Source organism: Paramormyrops kingsleyae, chromosome 18 (genome assembly GCF_048594095.1).
Source record: "Paramormyrops kingsleyae isolate MSU_618 chromosome 18, PKINGS_0.4, whole genome shotgun sequence".
NCBI lineage: Eukaryota > Metazoa > Chordata > Actinopteri > Osteoglossiformes > Mormyridae > Paramormyrops > Paramormyrops kingsleyae.
Window position 1 is genome coordinate 19,612,732 of NC_132814.1, and position 16,168 is coordinate 19,628,899.

Below are 16,168 nucleotides of genomic sequence, written 5' to 3' on the forward strand. Positions count from 1 at the left end.
CCAATGAGATCTTTCCCCTCAGACTAGCCTCATAGGAAAGGACCCGAACCTCTTCTCCGCATTTCAAAAGTGGGCCCCTCCATCCTTGCTTGGTGCCTGTTTGTGTTGGACCCGTAACTTGGCTTTTAACCCCCACCCTGCCAGGCATGGCTAAATGATCGCAGAATTAACCTGTGGTGAGGGGAGATGGAGAGAGTGGGTCATGATCACAAAATGGGGGAACCTGGACTGCCTTCAGTTGACTCATTATTTTCCCTGCCTGTTGTGTTGTGGAGAGACTGATTACATCTGGCCTCACATGCTGTGTCCTTGATCTGCCATACCTGTCCACCCTTGACATTCCTGGATTTTCCCATCTCTATCAAGTTTCATACTGTGAGCTTCCTTGTATAAACTGGAAGGCTCATTGTTCTCTAAAGTCTCCAATAGCAAAGTGGGGTCAGAGCCCAAAGCAATGGTTAATGGCAGCTTTGAACCAGCTTGGAGGTGACCCTTGTGTTGTATCTTCTTAGGCTGAAAGTGTCAGGTCAGCTGAGCTGGAAGCCTCTTACATTAAATGTTACCATTTTACCCACAATGCAAAGTTCTCAGAGGTTCCACCCTCCTGCAGTGCTCTCCAGGTGTGGCTGGTTTCTCTTTCTTTAAAGGGATATCATTGGCCCAAATCCCGTTTCATAATTTAGTAAATGTACATGACCTGTCACTCATCCATCACTCCATTCCATCCCTCTTTCGACCCCCTATTCTGGTCAGGGTTCATGGGGATGAGACATATATTTTGAAAAATAAACCTTCAAGAGAAAAACTATGCTAAATGATCACAAACCAAGTAGTTTAATAAAGCGTATGAGTACATTTTTGTAGAGTTGGCCGTCTGTTACTAAAATGGTCATTTAATATTTTTCAGATCAGAACAGAAAAACACTCTTGAAAAAGACACGTCACAGAAAATGGAAACGCTCCCTTTAAACTGTGATCAACTGTTCTTTAACTGCATGCAGAATTTCAACATTTGGTCTGAAATCAGTGTTACAAACATTTTGGACCATAACGATCACGAATGCGATCAGCAGCAAATAACCACACAGAACAATTTCCCGCTAATTAATCATATAAGTTTAACTGATTCTCCTGCGCCGTGCGGGAATTTCGAAACGGATTTCTGATGCCGCATACACTTTGAAAAAATGCCAAATATTTCATCCCGCTTTTGTGTTTCAAGCGGACGAGGCATTTTTCACTCCAAGTGTGAAGCAGTCTGTTTAGTTGGGTTTCGACTTGGAGGTGGGGGCTCTATGGTGGATTAAGCCCCTCCAGATACTATATATAGTAGCATAAATATTTAGTGACCGCCCCCCTCCCCATCCACAGCAGATCCTATACAAACCCATTGGTCTGGCTCTCATTCACAGGCTTTGCATACAGCTGTGTTAACAGTTGGCGCAGGGCTGCCCTGTCGGGTCAGATCTGGCCGCCGCGCGCCGGAGCTAACAGCATGTAAGCACTTAGCGCGGGCGCTTTGCTGACTAGCCGAGTTCGCGGGATGCCGGTCTGTACCGAACCGGAAAATTCTGCGTCTCGGGGCGGCGAGAAAGGTCACCTTTTAGAATCAACCTACAAGATCCGCAGCCAAGGAGAATATTGTAAATACCACAAAGAGCTGTCACTCCAACGGAGAGTGGGGGGGTGGGGGGCTCTAGCGCATTATAGTGTGTGCTCATTTTACTTAAGCCGTTAAATCGCCAAGGGAGACGTTTGAATCCCGCGTTTATTGTCGTCAAGGTGAATAAGGGAGCAGGCTGAAGAAACAAGTAATGGTTTTGTGGCGAGTGAAAAGTACGCCCTTCGCTTTAATGTAAAGTACATGTTTACCTCAACAAAAAAATAAAATAAAAGGCTATATGCCAGGAATTTTATACGTGAGGATAATTGATACATTGGTTTAAAATAAGCCTACTGCACGCTGTGATTGCATAGTCTCAATACTTGTTTTGTGCGTTACAGACGTATAAATGCACACTCCACATTTACAACAACAAAAAAAAAATGCACGTTTTATGTTTTACAGGAGACAGCCGAGTGGACAAGGACCGGCTGGTAACTCAAAGAAGTAAAGAACCAGTAGGCCTACGTCACATCTCTCCAGGTGACACTGGGATGTAGCCTTTGTGAAATCACTGGGAGGCCAAAGGCGGCTTATATGTTACCATGATTTGTACAAATGCGATGAAGTGGCTGTAAAACGTATTAAACAGAGGCTACGGTGCCTTAATACGTTTATGGGCATATTTACACTCATTTAGGTTTTAGGTTTATTCTTCTTAACTTCACTACTTCATCACCTTTATCAGAAAAAAATGATATAAAAAATGAATGAAAAAATGCCTCTATGGCAAATATACATCTTTTGTTGGTCCATATTAATGTTTTACTTGCTTTGACACTCATTCCTGAATTTTTAACGTTTGACTCACTGCCGTGGAGCTGATAAATTCACTCTTCTTGGTATTTTTGTACACAGCTGAGAAACTTTTAAGTGGGGCTGTACGCTGGTCTCAATGCTGAATGGTTGTCATGACCTGCTCGTTCGCTCCTCCTGTGTGTCACGCCCACCTCGTTACCTCATGTTAATTCCCGATTGTCATCACCTGTTGCCTGTTGTTTTCTGCCTATCCTGTGTATTTAGTCCGCGTCTGAGTCAGTATTCCCCAGTCCGGTCATTGACGTTGTGTGCAGTTTTGCCTGTTTCCCCTCCTCTCCATCATAATAAACCCCGTTTGCCTGAATTCCCAGCTTGCCAGCAAGCCGTTATAACAACGGTGCCCCTCACTCACTCAACCCCTTTGTGGGACTTTGCATGCTCTGTCTCACTTTATTTAATTTTTTTTTTATCTCACGCCTGTCTCTCTTGCATCGTCATCCGTATTCTCTGCATCGCTTTAACTTGATTTTGAAGACAGGCAAATGTGAACGTTTACTGGAGGGGGTGTTGAAAAAGAGCGGGTTTGAGAAGCGGTGACGAGGAGCTCAGCTCTGGGGCTGCGGTTTCAGAAGGAAGGAGACTATAACGTGTCTCCAGAGTGTGTGGTTCACCCTGCTTTGCCTGGAAACAATTTTGCCAGGGACCACATCATGGCGTAGCTACCAGGTTCCTCAGAAATTGTGGCCTTGTTCAATCAAGCAATCGATCAATCAACCAATCAGTTAGAGTTTTATTTGTCACATGCACAGTTATACTTTATAAAACGTGCAGTGATTGCTTGGCTGCATGAGTCCAAGACTGTGAAACAGGGAACATAAAAATGGAGACAAAACGTAATTCAGTATTTATGGTAGCGTAGCTCGAAATTCTGGGCCCTCTGATACATGGGCAAAAATTATGGGAAGATGAAGGGGTTGTAACCTCCCAATTATTTAGACCAGTCAATACAACCCCCTGGACCCCCTGAAATAGGTGGAGACCTCTCACAATGGGTAGAATTAGCTGATTGTTGGGGGGGGGGGGGGTGTTCTCCTGTCGTGGCATTTGACAAGTGTATTAATTAGTATTTTTCATATTGAGGGGCCCTTATGAAATGTTGAGCCCCCGGAATTTGCCAAGGTGCCCCATCTGTGCCCCCGAGTATTTATGTACAGGAGCTGTACAGTGGTAGTCCTTACGAGATAATATGTATACGTTGACTGGACTGTAGAGCCACATGGTCACACATGGGCCGTAGACAATGTCCTCGTCAAGGAGCTGATGTATCAGTACTGCCAGCAAGATGTTATATCGTGGGGTTATAATGGAATGAGTGTGTGACCTCAGGTAGGCAAGTGATAGGCCAGTCAGCCAAGCAAGTAAATAAACAAGAAATAGAATATAAACACAGGATGCTCTGGTTGTTCCTCTATGCTCCTAGTGTCCTCGTTTTTGCCATTTTACATAACAGTGCGGTTAATATTATCCCTGTCCTCACAAACACAGCCTTTGACGCTGTTCTCAGAGCAATGCTGTCATGGGGGCTGGCTTTTAATATGGGGGTTGCTGGGATTTAAAAAAAAAAATCGCTTTGGTGCCTCGGTAGACGAAGGCGAGGATGGTGTAAGAAGTGCATAACCCGGAGATGAAGGCCTCACTGAAAATCTTTAAGCAAACGTGTTTCTGTTAGCCTTGCGCTAGTTCCCTGCGTTCGTTTCTAACAGCTTGTCAGGCTAGTTAGCTAAACTTGGATACTCTTGCGTAGTACTAATGGGTGGAGTTTCTGTCATGTGCTGTGGAAAAATAAAATATGTTTTCTCAGTGAGTTTAGCCACACAGTCACTTATGCGCACTCAATCTGGTTCCTATCAAGCCCTCCCTGAAAAGAGAGGCAATATTTCCATAGGGAGATTAGCAATAATTTATTTTATTGACTGGTGTGCTGGTGTTTATTAGGCTGCGGTGTGAGAGCGAGCACTCCCTCGTCTGGCCTTTATTATCCGCCAGGCGCAGAGTGAAAGGCCAGAGTCAGTCTGCAAGAAGGATTTGATATGACGGTAAATTGGTAATTATGTACGTACAAAAAAGTGCATCCTCTCTCCGAGCCTGGGAGGGGGTGTCAGTGTTTCTTTGGAGGGTCTGGTAGTCGTTTAAAAGCATCGACGCGGCAACCCGTGTGAGGGCCCACGTGGGTTCAAAAAATTTGCATGACAGCATTGTTTCAGACTCCAGAATTTATTGTCATACGGTCAGTTACACTGTACAATGATCTTTACTCTGCATGTCCTTCCAGTCATTGATTAACAAGAATCAGACCCAAAACACATATAAATTGTGGTCAGTAAATGCCAGTACAATTATGGCAAGATATACATTACCCTTAAGCTCGATTGATATTGTACTTATTTAAGTATAACTGTCTGCAGTCTCTTAATATTTAATTGCTTAAACAAAGCAAATTACCTTGCTGCAGTACACAGATTAAGACAGATTTTAGACTTTTACTCACGGCTTATTAGCTTGACGAGTACTGATGACGAAAACTGGATGAGATTGATGAGTACTGATGAAGAGTACTGGACGAGTACTGATGTGAGCTTGATCTGTGTGGAATTTATTCCTGGCTGTTTTCCATTCCCCTTGTTCAGGTGTCTTCATGGGAATGTGTGAATATTTTGCGTAATTCCAGTTCATCATCAGATATTCGCATACATACCCACTCAATCGTATTGTCATACACAGGGAAATTCAGAGTCATCCGCTTACCGGACCACATTGTGGACTGAGTGTCAGTGTCAGGAGTGATACCCCCCCCCCACCAGCGTAAATACTCAGGGTTGTGTGAGCCGACCGCTAAGCGGAACGAAAGCAACACCAAGTGCTGCCAAGCGGCACGTCAACATGCTTTTGTGCATCCAGTGTGGTTCTGTTTTCAAGTGGTCCAATACAGTGATGCCGCAGTGATCTTAATTTAGCTCAATTACCTTAGTCATTGGTTCAAAAAAAGAGAAAATCCTCTTGGAAAAAAAATACATTTGTGCCACCTTCACAAATAAGATGTCAAAAAAACTGTAGTCAAATATATATATATATTTTTTAGCAATTTAAGAAATGACCAGTGTGGAGATGTAAATCTCAAGCTTTCTTAACAATAAAAGCTAGCAGTTGGCCTGTTTGGGAGCCAGTGTTTTTGTGCCATTTGATGGTGACCTAAAAAACTTCTCTGAATTTGAATATGAAAGGCAGTACTTAATGTTTTTACACATCTCTTACTGATGGGAGTGGTAACTGAACAAAATGATTCAGTTGGAACGGTTTGTGAAAATCAGTTAAATGAGAAATTGCAGGATGACAATTCAAAAAGGCTGCAGTGGAGGGGCTTTTCTCGTCGGGGGCTTTAAATTATTTGTTTATATTTTTATTAAAGTAAGCCATTTAAGTTTTGGGATGTTGTACAATACAATAAGGTTAATATCTAGCAACATGCATATATGAAAAATATGTTTTATTTTCATAGGTTCTCTTTACTGGTGGATGGATGTGTAGACATGGATGTGTAGGCATGGATGTGTAGGCATGATCACTCTATTTATTATTATTTTTTAAATTTTGTAGCTGATCAGGTGTGTTTTAAAGTCTCTGCTGTGCCAGTGACTCCTTGATGGGGGGGGGGGGGGGTGCTGAGCCATCCTCCGTTTTATCTGTGTTTTCCCAATGAGATACAATTGTGCACTATCCGTCGAGATAATTCAACGTCACTCTCCCAATGTTCTTTGGGTATTTTTGTGGCTGTGTAAAATAAATTCAGTGCTGCAAGTAACCATAGAGGAGGCAGGCCACAGCAAGTACGAGATCTGGGGGGAGCTGATCTAAGAGATCTGGGGGCACTGTTGTCGGAAATCTTGTGAGATCTGGTGATTTCTGTGGGACATCTGCAGGGAGCCATTGTAGATGATCTGGAGGGACTAATGTTAGGAGATCTGGGGAGAGCTGTTGTCAGAGATCTTTTGGGATCTGGTGATGTCTGTGGGAGATCTGCAGGAAGGGACCAATGTTAGGAGCTCTTGTGGGAGCTGTTGTAGGATAGGCGGTGAGAGCTGTTCGAGCAGATCTTGAGGGAGCTGTTATAGGAGATCTGAGGGCATTGTCAGAGATTTTTTGGGATCTGGTGATTTCTGTGGGAGATCTGCAGGAAGCTCTTGCAGATGATCTGGATGGACCAATGTTGAGAGATCTGCTGGGAATTGTTGTAGGAGATCTGGTACGAGCTTTTGTAGGAAATCTAAAGGAAGCTTTAGTAGGAGATCTGCAGGAAGTTGATTCAAAGCTGTGACAGGACTCTTGGCGACGGGTGAAGGTGATGTTTGGCAAAATGGACTCATAAGTAGATTTTTTTGTTCCTGGTGTTAAGGTGCAAAATTATTCCAGGCTATTATGCTGAGTGAATGCGTCCGTGCCGGTTTATTGTGCCATAAACTGGTATCGCGTGTGGTTCAGTAACCAAACACAATGATTGGCGATGTGGCCCATCGCGGGCACTGGCGGCAGATCAGGGGGGGTGCGGCTGGCCACACACCACAGGAGTGGGCCCTTCCTCCCTCAGTTAGTTTTGGAGCAGGTCCTAGTTGCATCTATAAAAGTGTTCATTATTGGCTTGTTAAAGCTTTAGAGAAGGGGACAGCACTAATGTCACACTCTTTCACTCTGGACTCTCCCTTTCTCTCTCTCTCTCTCCTGCTTCCCCTTTCTCTTTGATTTTTGTTGGCCTTCCTTTTTTCAGGTCCACTGTGGTTTTGTTGGGCTCTGAAATAATATGTGGCTTTGGTTCTTTGCTGTCTGGCTGGGATCTGTGTGTGTGTGTGTGTGTGTGTGTGTGTGGGTAAAGCTTTTAGCTTAGGGTTTAAATCTGAGTGTCGGGTCAGTGGAATTCAATTCAACGCGCCGTTACTTAACATGCAGAACGCTCATTGTGCCGCTGCCTGCTCGCACGCTTATTGTGAAACTCTAGCGGAAGGCACAGTTTGTACATTTGTGAAATTTCTTGGCACGGTGAGTACATGCTAAGAATAAATGACAATAGGTGCCCTCTGTTTTTCTTCATTGCTCACTGGAAAGCATATTCCGAAGTCTGTAGCTGTCCTTGTTTCTGCACCAGAGATCCCGCTTTAAATTTACTTAACCCTGTAAATGTAAAAGGGTCTTTCTGGGCAATTTCTGCCGGTTGTGGCTTAATAGAAATACAGTGGAACCCGCTTATAGCGATCACAGTTATAGTGACCAACCACTTATCTGTATTATTCCTGTACAAATACTGTTTAAATAATTCACTTATATTAATCAAGTAGTCCACTTAAAGTGTTCATTTTGAGTCTCTAAACATGACAACATATGGAAAAAATTAAAACTGCGATAATTCTTTTCTTTCTACTTTATTTTGATCGCTCTACCAGTATTTGAATTATACACAGTTCAGTTATTCAATTTGTACAGTACTGTAATTTGAAAAGCATTTGAAACAGCTGTACTGTATTGTATAATAGTCAATAAAAATCTGTAAATAGCGACACTGTTTTATTACTTTATATTCATGTAATTAGACAATAATCTGCCTGAGACATAAAAAGGGGGAAAAAATCGGTTATGATTATCATCCGCTTATAGCGATCAATTTCACCCGGACAGACGTGATCACTATAAGCGGATTCCACCGTATATCAAAATGCCGTCGCAGTGATTGGCTGTAAATGCAAGGATCGAGGCCCCCATGAAATTATGCCCATTGCTTCTGTAAAACTCCATGCTGGAATTTCCAGCCGTTTCATTCTTCTGCGGCAGGATACCAGAATACCTGGGGAAAGCATGCAGACTCCGAACCTCCAGAGGAGAACAAGGTGCAAAGCGACAGGGTTGCTGACATAGCCGCCATGTTGGCCACTTTCATGACGCAAAGTAAAAATATACCGAAAGTTTTTGATTTTGTCGTTTCCATGTTCTTCAAAAATTCTTCAAACTTGATGATATTCCTTGCAAAATTTCCATTTGTGCCCAAAAATAAAATTTGACGTAGACGTGTTACGGTCCAGCCATTTTCAAATAGCCTAACTAAATTATGCACAACACGTAACCATATGATAGGTTGTGTGTATCTTTAGGAGAATTGTTATGTATGTATTTATTTTTGAAGTATTGCATATTTTTTTGCGTAATGCAATAACGAAAATCCATATGCAATAATTTGCCATAATTTGATCCATATGCCAGGCCCAAGTATGTACAACATGGCTGAATTGATTCAAAACCCCAATCCTGCTCAAATTTAGAAGAAATTCAGCTAAAACAGTAAAACTGACACAGATCTGTATCTATGGCATATTAACTTATCATTTTTTCATGTTAAGATGTCACTATCCATTTCCGTCATCCAGAGTTTCAGATGATTTTTTGTTTCAGATGATTTTTGCAGTACAGGAATAAACAGATTGAGTTGTTTTGAAATGAGAAACGTTCAGAATGTTTTTACTTGAAAAGTAGGACACTTCAGTACCTGTTAAATTGACCTAAATCGTATCCAGTCAGAGCTGATTTGAAGCGTATCGAAATGTCTCATGTTTGACCGTATCTTTTTGGTATCATAATGTTGATCCTGTATCTAAGTGTGCATCATAGTCTGAGAAGGAGAGATATGTACTCCTACTAATTTTTTTTACAAAATCTACTCCCTTGGCATAAAAATGTAGGCTACAAGAAAATGTCTTTTGTTGCACAAAAAATTAAAGGCTCAAAGAAAAGCTTTTTGAATGCAATGGTTAGTGATTTGCAAAGATTTTTTTTCATTAGCCCTGGTATTTTTAATGAGTGATTTAGCATAACCTGAGATTTTACCATTCCATAATGTAACTTCACACAATGCCTGTTAGCTGGAAAATCCAAATTGTTTGTAATGATATTTTTGACAAATAATGCAAAAAACAAATCATATAATTACTGTTTTTTACGTAAAAACTTAACGAGCTTCAGACATTATTGTCTTTAGTTACGTGTACACAACACTATGCTAGAAACCATAGCTGGATACTATAGTAGATTTATGCTGGATTATTTATTTAGATTTACAGCTAGTTTTATTGAAAGTAAAGACAAGTAGGTGTTCTTTTCCATATATTTTAAAAATAATCAAAAATTTCTTTTGATCGGCAGTGTGAAAGGTGTAGCAGTCAGTTTTTACTTTTATATAACTTACAGTGGCTGTAAAATAAAAGATATATTTGACTTACGCAAGTTTTTTGGATGATACGAGATACGAGAACTTGAGTTTTCCACCTTGCATTTTTTGTACTTTGTTCACACAAGTCTGGAGTTTTTTGACATAATGTTTCGGTTGCTTATACGTTAAAGCGAAATGATGAGCATTTGGGGTGGGGGAGCTTGAGGCAGTGGTGGGGGGGGGGGGGGTGTTGAACTGTAAATGCTTTCTATATGTAGATGAGAATACAGAGAAGGTCCAGTGGAATCTACTTTTTCTCCCCCTGTACTGTGATGTTGGACTTTCTGTTATGTTTAGGGGAGAAATATTTCCTCACAGATAAAAATTAGATTTCGGGATATCAGCATCCCAAAAGATATAATAGGACCTGTTGCTGAGAATAGTCCTCGTACTCAAACTGGGACACTTATTGAAACCCTCAGCTTGAAAAGATGAAAATTGACATTTCGCAGCTCACAGAAGTATTGAGCCGCGGTTCATTTTGACACCTAGTTAATTAAAGAAGAGACATCCACGCAGCTTTCGGAGTTGGCTTTCGGTCAAACGCATTGGCTACATTTCTGTTTGGCTTTGAGCTGCGCTGCGATGGAGCCTGAAACCTGACACCTGTCCATCTATTTTCCTCTCACGTGCGGGTTGTAAACAGAAAGTCCGTCACTCCTGTATGAGTGTTGTCAACAGGTTGCTCGTTTCCATGGAGACCGCTCAGCCCAACAGAGCAAGCCAGTCATGCTATATATATATATATATTAATGTATCTATGTATATGTACTGAGAGAGAGGGAACGACAGAGGAACTGCTCTGAACTGAGGTTTATTCAGGCTGATTTTATGTGTTGTACAGTTGCATCACATTCTTATCGCAAGCAGTTATTTGATTTCTAGATTTCTGTATGGGTGCTGACACGCAAGATGTAGCTTTGCCCTAACAGACATGTTGTCAGGAAAAATGCTATCAGGTGTCGACACAGTCTCCGTGGAAACTGCTCTCACACAGTTCATGATGGAGTTGCATGGAGCAGAAGGGTCAGCAAATGTCCAGGGTTGGGTAGGAGCAAACGAGAAGTGGAGAAATAGGGAAACGTATCTTCAGTCAGAAGAACAGGAATGATCTGTCTGCTTGCCGCATAGCTAATGTGTAAAGCCCATCTTTTGAGGCTGACTGTACAGATATCTTCTGGCGTGGGATATTTCTGGCTCTGACAACATCTTATCCTGTATGTTTTGGACTGTTTAACAGACAGGACCATGATCGCCAGCGTCCCACCAATCAGGACATGGGATTGATGTCTATTGACGTGTGCTGGTCTGTTGAGGCCTGGCGTCTGTCTGAATCCTGACCCCGATTCCTCCTTTTCTGGAAGGATCACAGGCTGACAAGTTTTTGAAGCTACGAGTTGCTATTTATACTGTTACAAACTTTTTTTTTTTTTTGTCCTGTCATAATGCTACAAGAAAATCTGCAACACAGGAGGAAAGTACTGTCAGATATGTGTATAATTTGTCCGGAAAAAATATTGTTTACACTTTTTAATGTTTGCTGTTTTTCCATATCCCCTCCATCAGCCCCCCCCTCCCTTTACGGAGGACTACTTTTATTTTTAATTTCCATTGCAAGTTCAAAGCATGAGGTGAAGCCGTTCCTCACCCCCCCCAGCCACACCCTTACCCTGTCATTATCCCCAAACCAAAATACAAAGAGTGAGACGACCATGGAAGGACAAGATCACGACCAAACAGATTGATCGACCTACATCTTAGGATGTGGGAGGAAAAAGGGAACAAAAAGTTAACATTTTTTTCCCAGTATTTTTTATTTTGTTTAACCGTTGCTGATTCTGCTCTTGCTAATTTTTCTAGACTTAAAGTTAATTTTGTTGGCATTTTTTCTCTCTCTTCTGCTCACTTTATGAATTTTGCTTCCCCTCCCCTCCTTTCGCCGTCTGGCTTGATCACGCTCGCTCCTAAAATGAAACAAGGTCAATCGCTTTCCGCCCCGATCGTAGCGGTGTAGCTAATGTCGGCAGGCCCGCACCTGTCCGCTAACACGGCCGCTGTGCTCAGTACCGTGTGCCTTGGGGTAGCCATGTAGAAAAGGGCGCTATATATATCAAATGATTAGAACTTAATTAGTCTGTGATGTGAATCAAAGCTAGCTGGGAACTTGGCCTCTCGAAATGCGCAACTCTGAGGTAAAAAGTCGAAATGATCATGAAGACAGGGAAGCTCCCATGCCAAGGTAGCTTAGAGTCACGCTAAGATGCATGTCTATTAATTTCCCGTGACAGAAATCGCTGCCAACTTGACTTACTTTTATGCTATTTGTCTGCATTTGACTCTCTGCCTCTCGGAACCCAACACACGATGCATTGCTTTCAATTCATTTGCATAGCGCATAAAGACCGACCTGTCTGACTCAGGAAACTAACTGTTGCACTAATTTCAAAATGTTTTGCAATTCTATTCTAATGTCGATTTTGATACTATTCGCATGTGTGACGCTTGCATGAAGAGAGCCTGTTAAATCAACATGTGCACAATGACAATAAAGCCCGAGGAAGTAACGAGATGGACGTGTTTGGAGAGACAGTATGTTTCTCTGTACAGCTTTCCGGCCGTCGCCTCTTGGGCTTTGATGCCGGCACCGCAGCACAATTGCCAATCACTCTACACTTTATGAGGTGGATTAAATTAAAGAGCCGGACATGCCGAAATACATCCCAGGGCCAGAGGGCGCCTGTTAAATTTCGTGTACGTGTGCTGTTTCTGCAGGCCGAAACCTGCCAAAATCCCCCTTCAAGACGTGTAAATGAACGTAATGAGTCTGCTAGTGAAGAGCATCGTCCCTGCGATCCATCCGGCCCTGGCTGGTGTCTCTGCGTGTTAAAGCGCCTCCCCCCCCTCCCCCGACCATACGTGCTGCATTTTATCCTAAACTGAAAGGCAGGAGAAGTCCCTTTAGATTAAGGGGGTTCTCCCAAGAATGGTTCCCATTTAACCAGAATTAAACTGTCTATAATAATACACCTAATTCAGGGGATCCATCACCCTCCAATACACTTTGGATATAGCAGTAAAACTGCACAATGAGTCTCCTGGTGTTATTGTGACGTGTAGCGTGATACATAAACCCGCAGCCTTGACTCTCTCGCCATTTATTTTTATTTCACTTATTATATGTCGTCTGTTTTCTGCAAATGAAGAGCAGGACTGTATGTTTGTGTCTCAATAGTTGTGTGCATGATTTTATTTCATTACATTCTGGAATTTCTACAACAAATCAACAAGCAGAATTACATGTTTGTACATTTTTTGCATTTAAAGGTCATGGCAAACCACTGAATGATATTTCAGTTATTATTTATAGGTTGGAATTTCCTTGACGCGAGGAAGCTCTACTGATACTAGAAATGAGTTTATAATTTTTTTCTCTTTCTTTTTCTCTTTGGCACATGTTCTTAAATGTATATTTTATCACTTCTGCACAGGATCTGCTCTTCAGTTTTAATTTAATTTATTTACGCGCCTCGTCACTAACCGTGCCGTTTGTAGCTGATTCATGAGCGACGGTAACGAATAATAAAATAATAATAATTGTTTTATCATTGGTCGCTCCTGTAATGACATGGACAGCTTGAGTCTCTGTGGGATGTGGGTCACACAAATAGAACGGGAGCCGTGTAATTATGCAGTCCATCGAGCATCGGCAGTCACGTGACCCTCCTCGGAAAGATGCAGGCGAGAGCAAAAAAAAACACTATAATACGACGGTGGGAGTGCAGAGCTCTCCGTGCCACGAGAATCGATTCCAAGACACTGTGGTTTGTGGGGACAGAGAGTCGGATTAGGACGACATAACAGGCTAGCTATTCCATCGGGTCACATGACATGTGGAATGCGATGGACACAAATGGCCGTCATATTGCTTGCTAGAAAGAGTATGGACTGTAGGGTGACAAAAGGGATGATCACACAGAGAGGGGACTATCACACTCCTACGGAAGTGTGATAGTCCCCAAAATAGTCCAAAAAATTGCTGGCGTGAGAGGCTGGCCTGTTCTGTCCTTCTCTAGAGTCAGTCTAATCAAATATTAGACAAGTGGACACAAAAAAAAAAACTATCAATTAACTGTCACCTATAATTTCCTTCTATGGAGCAGATAGCAGTCCTGTCAAACCGTGGTCTCCTGAATGCAGCCATTCCTTGCTTTTTTTGGCTGTTCGGATGGTCAGGAAGCTGGGAGATTCACAGCATCCCAGGGAGCATGCAGACTTCCTGTCAGGTGACACAGTCGGAGATACTCCCTCACAAAACTGTTCCCGGCTACAGTGTCCGCCGCTGCCGCCATCATAATTAGTATTTGTTGTTCGATTACAGACTACAGGCGCTAAGTTACAGGTCCCCTTGCAGCCTAGAGGGTCCCTGGCAAATTAAAACACTATTGTGGGTAAATAGTGATGAACGCAACGGCCGGCTACTAGCTAATAGTAATAAAAATGTGTATGACTGTAATTCTAGCTCTGAAGTACAAAATTGCATTCTCGCTAATTAGGAGAATTAATATTCATTAGCGTGCTCCTGTGTGTTGTTTTTATGCGCTGCCTCGTGCGCTGGCCAATGCGGGGTGGGCGCGCTCTGCCGAGGACCATACCTCCGAAGCTTCCCTTCCTTTCTGCAATGGCATGAAATTCACTGGCTTTGCTTCTTGCCCGCAGTTTATGCTGATTGGACCAGCTGTTCCACTTAAAATCACCATGGCAACCACAACCAGTTGCCTAGCAACCGGGCTCTTTTTATTTTTTTCTGCCCTCCCTGAGCCCCAGCCAGTACTCCACAGGCTAGATATAAAGAGAGACAGGCGATTGAAATTCCCCTGGATTTTAGGTACAGATGCCTGATACAGTGCACCGTTTCCCTGGCCACGGGTTCAAATGGAGACGCATTCGGCGGTTCGATTGCGCGGCCTCGTTAACAGCGGCGCCCGCAGCGGGCTCCGGTTGAATTTCCGGGCGAAGGGGAGGGGTGTGGGGGAGGTGAACATGACCTCATTCACAAGTGACCGCTTACGCGTTCCCAGCCCCCGGTGGCCGGATCTGTGAAGGAACCGCTAAAAATGAAGTGAGGTCAGCATTTTGGAGGGTACGCCTTCCATGCATTGCGTGCAATGCGGCCGGAGACGTACCCGAGTGTGTTTCTGCCGCGAGGAGGGGGGTTGGGGCAGCATACACATAGTGACAAGCTCGCTTGGGCCTTGGACAAGCTCATAGTCAATGGTTGATCATTGTTTAAAAATAAATGCCGCTGTCGGCCTGCTCCCTCACACGGGCTTTGCTGGGTCTCCCGGGGGTTAAACGGCTCGCCTTCGCTCCCGCACGGCCATGCATGGGGAAGATGTCAGGACTGTCCCCCCTCTTCCCCTTTTCGCGGCCCCTTCCTGCCGCCGGCTCCCCGCAGCTGTTGTGTGGAGGATGACGCAACGACGAGCAAAATGTTACAGATCGTTTGATAGAGGCAAGGCCTTCGAAACCGCCCGCTTCACGGGCAAATCGGCGAATCTGCCCGCTGGGGGGAGGCCCTGTGACGGAGGGGCCCTGGTTAGGACGGGGCATGATTTTCGGGGAGTGCGGGGAACCGCCCTTCTCTCTACGGCTGTGACCTTATTACCCAGAACAGCTTAGCCACTAATTGTCTCTGCCTCTCGCATAAGCCGTTCGAAGGTCCTCAGAGCTCTGCTTGTCTTTGGCTGGCATTAGAAAAACAGATACAGGTTTTTATTTACATTTTATGAGGCGGGGGGGGGGGGGGGGAGGAGTAAGAGAATTCCTGAAATTCCTTTATGTCACTCATATGTATATTTATTTTTACTAAATAATTTGTTTATTACCCAGGTAAAGTGGGAAATTTTGGGTTGTCGAACAATAAACACTGCTCATGGTGTACGTGCGTCCATTTGGACACAGAAAATTGGAGAAAGATGTATGAGAGATTTGAGATTTGTAAGTAAGGAGACAACACATGTGACCAGATGATAATAAAGTGATTAAGTTAATGATGCTTAACGGAAGTGTGTAAAAACTGAAGGAGCTATACCTCTCCGGGCTGGTGGGAGGGTCGAGCAGCAACGCCATCTGATCTGATAAAAGCCGACTTTGCACAGGTGTAATTGCGTGGCTCATGGCGTTCCCTTCACCCCCACCCCCAGCCCGCCCCCGGCTTCACCTCGTTCATCTAGCCCGGGAATCCTGACCCCTCGAAGGCAAGCTTTCACACCTCGGAAAAGTACACAAACAAATAGTTAATAAAGCTTGTGGTTGGTGTTTCTGGAGAATTGCTCTGCCTTCCTGGGCTTCCTCTTGCCCAGCATTGGCATATATCAGCAGGTTAGCAATTCATGCCTGAGTCTGAAAGGTTATGGGCTCAAATCCCATGGCCAGCAGAGTAG

The 16,168-nt window shown here is 43.5% G+C and overlaps 1 long non-coding RNA gene across 2 annotated transcripts in view; it reads left to right on the plus strand.

Moving 5' to 3' along the window:
- The first annotated feature begins 1,516 nt into the window (after positions 1-1,516).
- The window catches only part of LOC111837051 (uncharacterized), a 54,263-nt gene continuing 39,611 nt past the window's right edge, over positions 1,517-16,168 (plus strand). The window contains exons 1-3 of one of the 2 annotated variants that reach the window (XR_011983618.1): positions 1,530-1,643; positions 1,783-1,836; positions 2,069-2,146. This is a non-coding gene — a long non-coding RNA (uncharacterized lncRNA). Of the gene's footprint in view, positions 1,644-1,782; positions 1,837-2,068; positions 2,147-16,168 lie in introns of both variants that reach the window. The other variant, XR_011983619.1, reaches the window with a different exon arrangement.